Consider the following 14200-nt stretch of genomic DNA (forward strand, 5'->3'; position numbering starts at 1 on the left):
GTTTCCTTTATCTCGGTGGTAGGACATTGTGATGCCATCGATCACTATGATGCTAGATCTTAGTTGTTGATGGCAAATTAGGTGGCTAGCAACACCTCTCCATTGATCACGGTGGTGCTCTACTACTTGCTGCCACCGTAGAGGTAATGGTTCTGATTTGGGTACTTAGTTTGAAACGGAAATTGCTGGTTAGGGTTTCTTTGTTCATGTTGCTTTTAATGAAATCGAATAGTAGAATGCTTAGCGTTAATGGAGCTAATCTAATTGATTTTTGAGTTGAATTTAAGATTAGGGTTCCTGGTATAAAAATATGAAGGAAGGATAAAATTATTAAATTGGTTTGGAGATTTTATTTAGCTATATAGCTAAATACATTATATGTTTGACACATGACTTTGACGCGGGACGAGCACTTCGACACAGAGGTTATTTAACTCGATCCATATTGAGGCGGGTACTTTGACTTTATGTCATTTGATATGCATAGTAGTGTTTTTAACAAATAGCAATGATTATGTTTCTTATCTGCTTCGGTTGGTCACTACCCGATCTGTTACATGCTTGTTTTGTTTATTTGTTATGTACTTCATGTTAGTACCTACCTGATTATACATGCTTATAGGGGTAGTGACACAACCATATTTTTATTATGTTCAGGGCTTAGGTGTTGATACCTTATCTGACCTGTGTACCTTGACCATTGATTTGGTTAATTTGTTTTAGGGTACACATTATATATATGGATAGGTTCAGGATATTTTCTATGCTTAGTGTCATGCACCATCTCGCATGATTGCATGCTGTGTGATAGTCGACTGTATTATTGTTAAGCACATCGACAGTTACATGGATCTGCACACACAACCACTCATGGGTTAGTGGTTTTTTATCAGGCAGGATGTGTTGCAGCAGGTGCTCTGTCGGTGCTCCGTTGGTCCACTCATGGGTAGCGTGGCGCAGCGTGGTAGCACGTCAGGGATCCCTCCTCTAGACTGGCTCAGGGAGATGAGAGCATTGAGCTCCCCCACTTATGATTTGGGGTAGGAGGATCGGTGTACTCTGACAGCATCCCGTCCACTTGGTCACTCATCCGGAGCAGTGACGGCAGAGTGCACGGTTGTCACAGTTCTACCCACTCGGTCTCACCATCGTGTGTGAGATGGCTGATTGGCGTCAAGGGTGACCAGGACATGTCATTGGCATCATACGCATTGATGCATATATTGCTTGTGTTTGCTGCATTTATTTGCTGCATATTGGATGGATGCATTTGTTTGACATGCATACAGGATTTCGATACCTCTTGGATTGTTATACTTATACCCAGGTCCTGGTTAGTATAGTTCTCTCCTGTTTATTTCTATTGCATTTGTCATTCTTATATCAGGAGACTGTACGCATGATTAGTGTTAATTGTTATTTTCTTTATTATGCATATCAGTTGTTACCCGCTGAGGAGTTGACTCACCCCGTGATTATTATTACATTTCAGGTTGAGCCTGTTCGGAGGGTTCTAGTCGCTAGTCCCCTGCACTCTTCCGAGGATGTGTTGTTTTCGGACTTTGGTTCTTATTTTATTATTGCACTATCTGGACTTGTATTTGTTACTTTATGGATGTTGTCGATGAGTTTTATTCGGATTTGTTTTACTACATGCCTGCCTAGACGGCAGAAGAGGTGAGTGGATTTTGTTTCGTCATGTTTTGAGCTTTATGGGTGTAGTTGAGTAGGGTTGTTTTTGAGTTTTCTTATCACTGCTTTAGTTTGTTTACTATTAAACTGCGTGGATGCTTGGTTGTTGCATTTTTATTATTGTTATTGTTCCGGTCGTGTTGACCGAGGTATATGTGGCCCTGAGGGCAATGTATAAAGTTTTAGATTGTCACCCGTACAGGGGAGTTGCTGTCGAAATTTTATTCGGGCAGGGACTACTGGGGAGTGACAATTTATTTGGTATCAGAGTCAAGTTGGCGATACTTGTTTGTTTTTTTTCGTGTTACGGATTTTCAAGATTTATCTGATACCAATTTATTGGTATCAGAGCGGGTTACGATACCTGCTTTTGGTGTTCTGGATTTTAGGTTTAACCCAAGTTTACTAGTTAACTTGGATATTTATTTTTGGATTTGTACGGGTTTTCGTCGAGTTTCTCGTTCAGAATTTTGAGGTAAAATGAGGACTGGACAGCGACGGAACATCTCCAGACAGCTAATAGGTGTAAAGGTAAATTTTATAATTTTTATTCTTGTAGTAATATTTGAGTTATAATTTAACAGATATGGAGCGATATACACATTTATGTGATTCTAGATCCATGTTTAGATTTATAGAAATTGATGGTGAGTTAGTAGATCTATTTATTGAGGATATGCTACTTGAGAATAGATTGATTCAGATTAAGTAATCAAAGAACAAAATATTTCTGTTCGTAATCTAGTAAACCGGAAATAATAATAATAATAATAATAATTATTATTATTATTATAATTATAATTATAATTATAATGATCCGGCGGATAGAACAGGGGATCCCCATTTTGAGGGGTCAACGCCACGTGAAGTCAAAAGGCCAGGTGGTCGACCGGAGAAGGACGGACCGAGCGGCCGATCGGAGAAGGATGGGCCGACCTCCCGGCCGGCCGACCGATGAATAACCGATGGCAAAAGGCGCCTTGACAGGAGTCGGAGTTCCGGTGCTCGATTGAATAGTAACGATGGCCGAGCGGAAGTCATGCTTGGCCGGAGACACAAGGTAACATACTGCTATTGCGGCATGACACCACCAAGATCTCCATGAAGATCTGACAGAGGCCGGACGGGATGTGAGTCTGTCACGGGCGTAAGATGAGGCGGCCGACCAGGACGCCGCCTCGCCATGGCCACCGGACGGCCATGGGGTAGGAGAGAAGGACAAGGAACATCTTATGGCGTCTAGTCCTATGACTAGGCCATACTCCTAGTCACGTGATGAGGTGTTCTTTCGTCCCATCGAAGACGTGCTGGACCGTAGTAGTATGGTGTCGTAAGCTTCGACAAACACATAAGGTATGGGCTAAGGACACGTGTTTGCCTCGGTAGGTGTGTGTGTGAGCTCTTTCACCGCTCTATATAAGGAGCCTTATACTCAAGATGCGCTTTCTTGGAGATTCGAGCCACCTTTGTCCGTCGCTTGCGACTTGAGCGGCTCGGAGGGTCGGGAACCCCTTCCGACCCGACTTACTTCTGGCACAGGTTTCGTCATCGATCGATCGTCGATCCACGTTAGCTACGGAGAGCGCCACGCGCCGGTCCGTGATTGATTCGACGAGATCAATTTACGCCCTGTGGAACGCCCCGCATCCGAAGCGGAAACAATGGGCGGTCGGCCGCGACAGTGACGCTTTCCACGGAGGAGCTTGACGCCTCGATCGAGTTGAGGCGCAAGCTTGTAGAACAAAAAGCAGAAGGCAATGGGGCCCGACAGAAGCAACATCAACATCAACATCTGGTGGCCGAGCGGAAGCACCCCCAGCCACCGTTGCATTCCACCGGGCCCTATTCCGCACTCCTGAAGCCGCAGCAACTAATCGAGATCGGGGATCATCTTCGGATGAAATGCCAAGATGGGATAGCAGAAAAGGAAAAGCCCCCCGAACGGACTCATCGCCCGAGCGGATCAACCGCCAATTTTCATAGGCTATTCTACGAGACCCTCTGCCCAAGCACTATGTGCCTCCGACGATCGACGAGTACAATGGAACCAACGACCCGAACGATCATTTGGGTAAATTTGATAACACTGCAACCCTGCATCAATACACAGATGGGGTGAAGTGTCGAGTTTTCCTCACCACCCTCTCCGGATCGGCTACGGTGGTTTCGGAGGTTGCCGGACGGATCTATCACAAGCTTCAAAGACTTCCGTACGGCCTTCCTCCACCACTTCGCAAGCAGTCGACGCTATCAAAAAACCAGTGTTATATGTTTGCCATCAAATAGGAAGCCTGCGAATCGCTCCAAGCCTACATCCAGCTGTTCAACAGAGTGGCCATGGATATTCCAACGGCCACCTCGGAGACCATGATGAATGCCTTCACTCAAGGCCTCGTGGATGGGGATTTCTTCCGATCACTCATTCGGAAGCCACCCCGAGACTACGACCACATGCTACACCGGGCCAACGAATACATCAACGTGGAGGAAGCGCAAGCGGCCCGGAAAAAAGAAACTCCAACCGAGCGGGCTCCTCCTGCCGAGCGGAAGCGGCACGCTGCTCATCCACCACCCAGAGGACCAAGGGCCGAAGCAATCCGCTCCCCCCATGCTAGGACCCACGTGCAAGAGGTAGCTGCCGCGCGGCCCAAGCCGAAGAAGAGATGGACCCCAATGTTCTGCTCATTCCACCGAATGGACACGCACAATACCAGAGATTGTCGGAGTCTTCCCCTGATCGCCCATCCTGCTCCTGAGTGGCGGTCATCGCCGATCACCGACAAATGACGGAGGCCTCGTGAAGCCAATCGGACGATAGGCGATGGCGACAACATGACTCCGGCAAGATCGCTCTCCTCCGAGGCGGGAGAATCTCCGTATGTCTAGGGAACGTCCCTGACCGCCCACCGGAGGAAGAAAATAAAAGCAACACTTCCGGCGAGATCAACATCATAGTTGGTGGGCCGACCGAGGAGACTCCAACCGAGCAAGGAAGGCGGCGTCCGGAACTCTAGATCCATGCTGGTGCGGCCAAGAAGCGAGTGGACCAAATCGATTTCGAGGACTTGGAAGGAGTTGAAGTGCCCCACGATGACGCCCTGCTCAAAGCGGTAATAGCCAACTACACTATTCATCGCGTTTTATTGACACACAGGAAGCTCGGTCAACATCATATTCAAAAAGGCGTTCGATCAACTACAAATTGACCGAAAGCCAAGTGCGCCATGACAACCCCCCTTTACGGGTTCACGGGCAATGAAGTCTTACGGTCGGACAAATCTGGGGCTATCTCACCTGGGAGAAGAGCGGCTAGGGTGGCAATTTTGACCGACACGAAAACACGACCACGAACACGTAAAAATCAAAGTTAGGGTTGGGTAGTTTCGGTTCTGTCGAAATCGTCGACCCATTTATTAATAACAATGTGTCGGTTGAATCGAAATGACCCGACATTACAACCACGAACCCGTTTATAAATAATTATAAATTTAAACTAAAATTACAAATTTAAAAAGTTAAAACCCTAAACATAGAGATATGTTATTGATTGCAATGTTGCTATGGCTTATCATTTATGATATGAATTTTCAATTTGTGTAGATAAATGATTAAATGTTATTTTTAATTTTTAATTAAATATACAAATTTTATTTAATGAATTCAGTCATATTGGTCAACGCAAACAGTTAAACAGTCAAACGGGTCGGGTCGGTTAACTGAGTAGAACGGGTCAAACTGGTCAAACGGGTTGGCCCGGTCAAGTGTAACAAATAAGATCGGTTCGGGTTGAATATTTTGACCGAAATAATAGTCGGGTTGTTGTCATTTGCCAACCCGCCAACCTGCCAACCCGAACACCGAATCAGCGAACCGGACCACCCCTAAGAGCGGCTCAGAGGACGCGACAAAAACTTCGTGGTGGTGGACTCTCCTCATCATACAACGTCATTTTGGGACGATCGGCCAGAGAAGTTCGGGGCGCCTCCACCTTCCACCGGAAGATCAAGTTCTCCGTCAAGACAAAGTGGAGAAATACGGAGATCAATCGGCAAGCGCGTTGCTGCCGAAATGGTCCGGTACAAATTCGCTGGAGTCGCCACGGATCGAGGTGAATGCTATAATCGAAAAGCCTCCTCTTAGTTTATGAAGAAAGAGGAAGTGCACATCGATCGGAGGTCATGACATTCATCGCGCCCGATCGGACGCGAATCGAAAGAGGAGGTGATCCTATGCCTCCTGAGAAACCATGATGTCTTCGTGGTCACACATACATGCTGCCGAATTTTAACAAGTATAGTGGCGCATTCCACGTCCAGGCCGGAAGCTCGGCGATAAAGTAGAAAAGGGACTTCACGATAGCGTAATGTCATCATCCGGTGGAGAAACCTTGGAGGTCGGTCCGAAGCCGGTCAAGTCAAGATATGCTAGTTTCAAGACGCCGACAACAAGGAGAGTGTGCATAATCTTAGCTGCTTTTGCGATACGACTTGCCCGAATGCCCGGATCGTGAGTCTACGGCCACCGCGAAGGATATGCATCTCGCGCGCTCATTATTTACACTCCGCGAAAAAGTTAAGTGCTGCTCGCTTGGAAGTTAGTTCAAGAAAAGTGGACGTTACCACACCTAAATAGCTGGCGAACGCCATACACCTTACACCCTGCTATAATGTCAAGGAGGCATGGAGCGCGCGAAGTTTAGAAGATACTTATTGATGAACAGTGTTCTACCGCCGGAAACCTTCGGCAAAATAATCTTCCCAACTCTGGAAGTTTTTACGATTTACCTTCGGTGTCTCGCCCCGAGGTTTACGCGCTTAGTGTTGCTGCTGACCGAAGTATCGTATCAGGAAGCAAATCCTAAGTTCTCGCAACCGCCCATAAAGTACGGAGTAGACTGCCTGTACAAAAGGACTTCAACCTGCGACCGCAAACATAGCAGGTCTCTACCTTCTGACATACCAAACTAAGGCCACTACGAATGGTTTGATCGGCTCTGACTTGACATTTGTCCGATTGAATTTCGATTCCTCTCGTTATTATAAACCGTTCAGCCAGTACCTGCCCCGGACGTGCGACATTCAAGCAAGATCAAGCTCAGCATATTCAACTCTCTATCCAACTCTCTAGCGGTTGAGCTCAACTCGAGCAAGCACTAGCACAATCGCTTGGCAGGCTAGTGAGAATTGATGCATTTATTTTCTTAGTCGTATTTTAAAAGAAAGATCAATCTCGCTACACTTAGAGAAGCTCTAGTCACCTCGTCCGTCTTCCCACATATACATCATTGTCCAAACCAATAATGAAGTATTATATTATCATCGAATCGAGCGTCGCCCGCTACCGTCAAATGACGCGAGTTAAGTGAATTCCATAAGCCACTCAGTCATTTTACGAGGTGTAGTGGCGCGTTTATTGTCAGTGATGTAATTGCTGAGACTGGCGAACGGTATCAACCTGTCGAGCATCGTTCTTTTGTGGACAAGAAGAATCTTTGATGCACTCCTACTGGAAAGATGATGCACAAACAGTTGAAAATGGTAGCCTCAATAGTGGCCCTCATTAAGCACAAGGCTCTGGCGGGAATGTAAGCCGGACGGTGACTATACACTCACCTCGCATTGGCAAATTTCTCAATCTCACCAAGCCAGCTTTCGGCCTTCCTCGGCGGCTCTGAAATGCAATGCCAGCTATCCTACCAAGCTGAAGGTTTTGAGAAGCTTAAAGCATTTAGAAATTTAGAGTAGAGAAGTTAGAGAAGTATTGTCCCGGGCAGAGTCTTATCAGCTAATCAGCTCAGATGAGTTCAATACCATGATGCAGCCATATTGCAAACAAGTATGTTTCGCACGCCGCCTAACCATATGGAGTCTCACATAGAAGGAATCGAGGACACCATATGGGAGCTCACAAGTGCTGGTCGGGATGAAGCCTGTACTACACTAAGGAGAGCCAGGCCCTAGAGGTTCACGCCCGAGATCAACTATACAGAGAGCATCCCAGAAATAGAAATCGTGTTCGTTCACGCCATCATCCTCTCGAGAAGTGCATCAAGGATCGACATCGCGCTGATCCCGCAGACTCACTAGCTAAAAGTACCGAAACAAACACGCGTTCCGTGATCGTGACGCGGTCCGGCCTTCTATCAAAGGTATCATAATTTCTCTCTCACCGGAAGAAAAGGATGCTCACACGTGACTGATCTCTGAATATATTGTGGGTCCGTTTCAGTGCGGTGAGGCCAATGAATTTTATTTATTCAAGCGTTGATTATTTTTCCAAGTGGTGGAGGCCGTAGGCCGAGCTAGCCAAGATCACCAGGCGATGGTCAAGAAATTTATTTAACATCATCTGCTCACCTCAAGCATCCCGTCGATTATTTCCGATAAACCAACGAAAAGTGCTGCGAAGATTGGTGCACTCGACATTGAGCAACACTTCACGTCCATCCTCAGTCATAGTGCAGCTCAAGCAGTAACGGCTGATTCTTCAAGCTAAGTTTGTGGGCTCGCACACCGGAGACCGATATGGGAGAGAATGGTGCCGGCCTTAGATGCCCTCCAAGTGAAGCCTCCGCGGCATCGCATGCCCATGTTTCCATCGTTAGGCGCAAGTCCCTGTCGATCCGTAATTATGAGTCCGATGAGGCCACGATGGTAATTTGATTGAGGACGTGAGCAAGGCGCCCATCCTATGATGCACGCGATCGCCGGATAAGCTGGGAGTACAACTACAAAATTGGACCTGAAAGTCAAGCGATTATTCGATGGATCGTGGAAAAGAAAGTTCAAGCCGTCTTGAGCCGTCAGCTGGAGACGCCTAGCTCCTTAGGCAAGGTTAAGCTTAATATGGAGGAAAGACTACTTGCTCCGAGCAGGAGGACCAGCCTAGACCGAAGCATGGCGGTGGAAGTGAAATGCAATCCAGATGTGTTCATTTTTCTCGACCTATATTCTATTTGTCCCCATCGGGTCCTTGCGGGGTAAGCCAACCGCAAAATGATTAAAATTGTGTTTCTATCACGATAGCTGTGTTAAAGATAGCCCATTCAGGGTCACATGTCTAATATGAAGAAGCTGTGTTAAAGATACGCCTTAAGGAGGCAATATGTTCATGTCTAATATGTTGGCAGGCGAGGGATGTTAGATGTTAAAGAAGCTCCAAGCCAGGGCGGTGTGTTAAAAATCGAGCAAACGAGTGCCGTGTACCGCCGAGTTCGCCTATAAAACTCCCGTAGCCGGACGAGCCACTCCCCTAACTCTCCGAAGACCGCCGGAAGAAACGCCGGTCGAGACCGCCATCATCGAGTCCGACATCGAGACGGCGAATAAGCTTATAAACTCCCCCGGCGAAGCGGAGTCACGTTAAAAATCGAGACGAGGGACGCCCATAAACTCTCGGAAGAGCAAGGCCGGAAGGCCCGGCTCCAGAGACAGCCGCCAACGCCACTTTGGCAAATACCGGCCGGCCCGACATTAAGGTCGAGCCAGCGCACATAAACTAAAGCCGGCATTAGCTCAGGCCGCCGAGATCGAAGGACGAGTTACAAAAATGACGCCTAAGTACTTAGGCCCCAAGGCGAGGCGAGGCAGCAGACAATAAGCGAGGGAATTTGCGGCCTATCGTCGAGCTCGATGGTCGAGAGGCCGACGGCCGCGGCGAAAATAAACTCGAGAGAGGTTAAGGCGAGGATGACGCAAATCGCAAGTGTGCCTCAACTCCTCCAAAACCTCGAGGAAAGGTCACTCGATCATTAGAAGAGCGCCGGCCGTACCTCTCGAAGGAAGAGGTGACTCGGAACGCGTAAAATCAGAGGCGAGACGAGGCCAGCAGCGCACTACCTCGAAACCGCCGGAAGGTGACGGACCGTGGGTGTGTTATAAGCGAGAGACAGGAGCGAGATCCGTCAGCAGTGCCAGAAGAAGACGAAGCTCGGAGCCTATACGCCGGCTATAAAGATCATAAGAGCCGTCCTGTGGACTCAGCTCGAGCTTAAAAAATCAGGACGGACGCTTAAATAAAGTCCTCCCGGGGAAGACCGATCGTGCCTCCGACGTTAAAAAATCGTGAGGCAGCAGGCCGACGCCTCATAACGGGAAAGCGCGTCTATAATCGTCACGAAGACGAGCGTTAAAATCGGACGGGGTCGCGAGCGATAAGTCTATAACAGGTCGACGAGGCGAAAGCTCGAGAAGCCGAGACCGACCGGGACCGCGGAACAAAAACTCCGGGTAGTCACGAAGTCAGGGCGCGCTGTGGGAACCGACTCGGAGTTCCATTATAATCGATCGCAAGAGGCGCGCTATAAACTCGAAGCGGAGGTAAGGAGCACGAACTCCACAATCGATGAGAGAGGCACAGCAGCCGGCGCCTAAATCTCCAGGAAGCGGCCGTTATACGACGACGAGAGCTCCCGTTAGAAATAACTCAGCGAAGGGGGCATCTCTGAAGGTTAAAATCCGACGCTCCAGCAGCGGCAGCCTAATAGGAGATGCTCACCGGTAAGCGGCGAAACTCAAGGCCCGTTAGGAAATCGGACGGGTATATAGCGCTCATCCATAACTCTCCGAGGTTAAAAGAGAAAGACGTTAGATCGAAAGGGACCCGCTATCCGAAGCGCAGTAGTGACTCATAAACTCAGAAAGCGGTCGAAGCCGAGGCAGGCGTGTTATGCTCCGGCGAGCGGGAAATGTTAAAAACGGACGGGCGTCGGCCGTAAAAACCGGAAAGGAAGATCGGAGCTCGCTCCGCGTCTAGAAGGTAGGCTCGAGGAGGTGAGAAACCCGAGACCGACGCACCGCCGAACGAATTGCCGTACGGCGCAATAGACCGATCGTGGTCCGGCTACCTGGAAAATGGAGGGTTCCAATTGGTTGAGGCTTGGTTGAAAATCGAGTGCCTCGGGTGCGGGTCGGCTAGTGGTATGGCTTGCTATCGTGCTTACAAAATTTACTGGTGGCGTGCGAAATTTAGGCGAGATGAGTTAGAATTCATGTTTCGGGCAAAGCAACAGCAAATAACGCAACCATTCATCAAGCAATGCACACGCATAACCAATTTATAACATTTTTTGCCCGGCGGCCCGCAAGCCTATAGCATATCGATCGTGATAAAGAAAAACGAAACTCCCCATTACATCTGAAATTAAAAAGAGAGTCGGGGATGGAGCCCATCATGGTCGCTAGATCTTCGGAGGGGACGGACAGCTCGGGTAGTCCACTGCCACTTTGATCGCCTCTTCAAAAGTCAAGGACAGCTTGTCGCTGAACTTTTCACCAAATTCATCCGAGCGGATGAATGCTTTGCGCGCTTCCGTCAACCGACCGGGCTCCCCATCTTGATATTCTTTAAGAGTGGCACGCGGTCTGCTGAGATCTGCTTCCTTTCTTAGGCCCCCGCGTCGGCTCTTTGCAGCTTTGGTCTTCGGTAGGTCTTCGCGGCCCGCTCATCGGAGTCTTTCTCTCTAACTCAGCTCTACCTTTATCAAATCCATGTCATCGATGGGCCTTGGTCGCATGGCTCTTTATCTCCTTGTCCGCCCATTGTAAAGCCCTCGTCGAGCCGCTCCAGAGTGCCGGGATCGCGCTCGGACCTCGTCCAGCTTGTTCCAGCGAGGGCGTCGGGCTTTCGATCAGATGACGAGTCTCTGGGCTTTCCCTCGTTCTCCTCCGGCTGAGTTTTTCACGGCCTCACTCGGCGATTGCCGATTCAACTGCAATCCTGACGGATCCGATGACGGACATGAACAACAAATTGATCCACAACAATAACCAGCAGAAGAACATAAACCGTCGCTTGTTGTAAATTACCCGGCAGAGTCTCAATGAGTATCATGGTAATTTGAGCATCCTCCCACCTTGGCGGGAGGGACCCGTGGAGGTGTGATCTGCAGCTGGGACCGGCCTACCGTAGCGGCGCCATGTATTCTTCGACAGGCGGGGGGTTTTATCAACTTTGGGCGCTTGATCACCCACACGGACCTTCGGACCGACAGCTACCACCCTGGGTGAGGAAGGGTCGTGCCACCAACCGCCTTTAGGGTTCGGGTAGCAGGTCGAAGGCGACCTGCGGTAGAGACTGGGGTACCTCACTCTAAAAGCGTGTCTAACACTTAATCTGAGCCCCGCTTGAGCTTCGCCCATCGCCTGACTCTGGCTGTTCACAGCTCGACCGCCGCCGGGGGCGGGAACGAAGTTCGATAGAGAACGGCTTACTGCGCTGGAACCCCCTCCACGCTCGAGACTGCTGAAGAATCCACTCCACCTCACCGACTATAGACGAGGGTTCGCCCGCGATGAGAGGAAGGAGGGCGAGAGCGCGAGGACTTTCATCTTCTCAGTCGCCGAGTCCCGGATCCCATCTTCTTCAGCACAAGCACACGTGGGATCTCTTCGCTTATCCTTGGTGGCGCTCTCGTACGCCGCGCGCACACGCTCATGTGGAACCACAGAATAAAACCAGCAGACAGAACACAAAAGCGGGAAGATAAGAGAACTTTTCACCTTGCGCAAGGCATCGGCCGGAAGGGACAAGCAAGGATACATCAAGGAGCATTATCGATGTGATATATACCGTGCACGTGATGCGATGATCGTTCGGCACTTACATGAAGGTAGGCCGGATGGCCACAGAGACTGCCAGAGAGTTCTATACTTGGCATCTCGCCATCTGCGTTTCGAGACAAGAAAAAGTGCTCATTCAATGTTTGTTGGCTCAGCATGTTATCAAAGACTAAACCTATCCTAGATTGGAAAACAAAGTTCCCCCTACTCGGCGGGGGTAGTAAGAATAATGGAACACTGGGGTCTAATGGGATGATGTACAATTTAAAAGAGAATCACCACCCCTTTCCCTTTGACGAAAGAGGTGACTGGAGGATCGCGAAGGTCGCGTGGCGGGATTGCGCATTGCAAATTACAAATATGCAAGAAAAAAACTGGGTAGAGCGTAGCGCGTCTTCGACTGAGATTCGTCCTCAAGAAAAAAAGCGGTGCGCGGGTGGTTCTGTCGCTTGCATGGGCTATTCATTAAGTGGCGCAATCGTCCTCCTCCGGCGGAGGCGCATCGTCCCCGTCTAAAACTGCCTCTCCATACCAAAGACGCGTAGAAGCCACTTACGATCGATCATGGGTAATAGTCATGGTATAGGTAGCCGAATGAATGCGGAATGAGGGAAAAGCTGTGAAAGGACAAGACATGATGATGTTGGGAGAGGGCGAGGAATCGAGGAGAAAGGAATAGGTCGGATAGATGAGGAGCTGAGGTCGCTTATAGCGCGGTCGCGGGATTAATGAGGGATGCATACGAGCAATGCTGGGAAGCAGTGCGGGAAGAGGAGAAGCGGAAGTCGAAGTCGAGTTTTATAATGACGAGACGAATCAACTCACCGCTCCGGACGGGAGCCATCATCCCAAGCTGCTTCAAACCAGTCCCATCGGATGTCGGACAAAGCGCGACAAAACCGTGCCATACGGGCCGATGGCCACGTTACGGTGAGGATCATTTAATGAGCAAAGGATACAATGCACCGGCAAACACAAGTGAACATTTAATGAGGCAACTACCACCGACACATTCGGATGAAAGATAGTGTCTCCAAGCGAAAGGCATGCATGCGGCAGATACTGAAAGCAGCGCGCAAATTGATCGTCCTCACAGAACCGCCCCGACTTTGCATGATTCGTATTGAGAAGCAAGGCGATCCTGGGATGAGCGGATCTCTTGAAAGGGAAGTCAAAGTGTCGGCGAGTACGAGAAGCCGTGGACCGAAATAGAGCGCGATTGAACCACGTGAGGTCAAAGCGCGCTGTGGTAGTAGGCGGTAGATACCTACTCCGGCGAGAAGAGGCAGATAAAAAGTATGGTGTGGGAGTTGAGTCTGACGCCGGAGGTCACGTACACCTGTCCTCCTCTTCACCGACCTCAACCCGGATATACGATGGCCCCAGGCTTGAGATGGTGGACGGAGCCCCGAGATAAGATGTGAGGTCCCGAGAGCCCGAGAATGTAGAAGGCAGGCATGCGGGATGCCGCCCGGCTCCGACTGACGAACGATAGACGAGCCAGGAAGGAGATGGATAAATGCTGGCTATGACGTAGCTCTCCTGGTTCAGGTGTTTGTCCCCATCCCATCATGAGACGCACTGTACCTGGTGTCGTAAGTTGGTGAAGCAAAATCACCGATGGGTATGGGGGCTGGACAACGTGTTTGTTTCTGCCTAGTGCATGAGCTTCAAGCTATAGGGCCTTATACCCCCATACTTGCGAATTGCCACTTCGTGCTGCGCCTTTTTGATTCGCCGTCGCCTGTGTCGAACCTTCCACCCTTCTGCTTCCTGTGGGTCCGTAGAGTTTCCGGAGTTTACACGCCAGTTCATTAGTCACTCCACGTCCCAGCCTACGTCGACCAATCCGAGCGCTTAACGCGACGCGCCAAATATCCATTACAACATTGACAGATCAAATAATAATAATAATAATAAATTAAGCTCTTCCCTAACAGCATTAGTTG

Source organism: Zingiber officinale, chromosome 11A, assembly GCF_018446385.1.
Source record: "Zingiber officinale cultivar Zhangliang chromosome 11A, Zo_v1.1, whole genome shotgun sequence".
In the NCBI taxonomy this organism is placed as follows: Eukaryota; Viridiplantae; Streptophyta; class Magnoliopsida; order Zingiberales; family Zingiberaceae; genus Zingiber; species Zingiber officinale.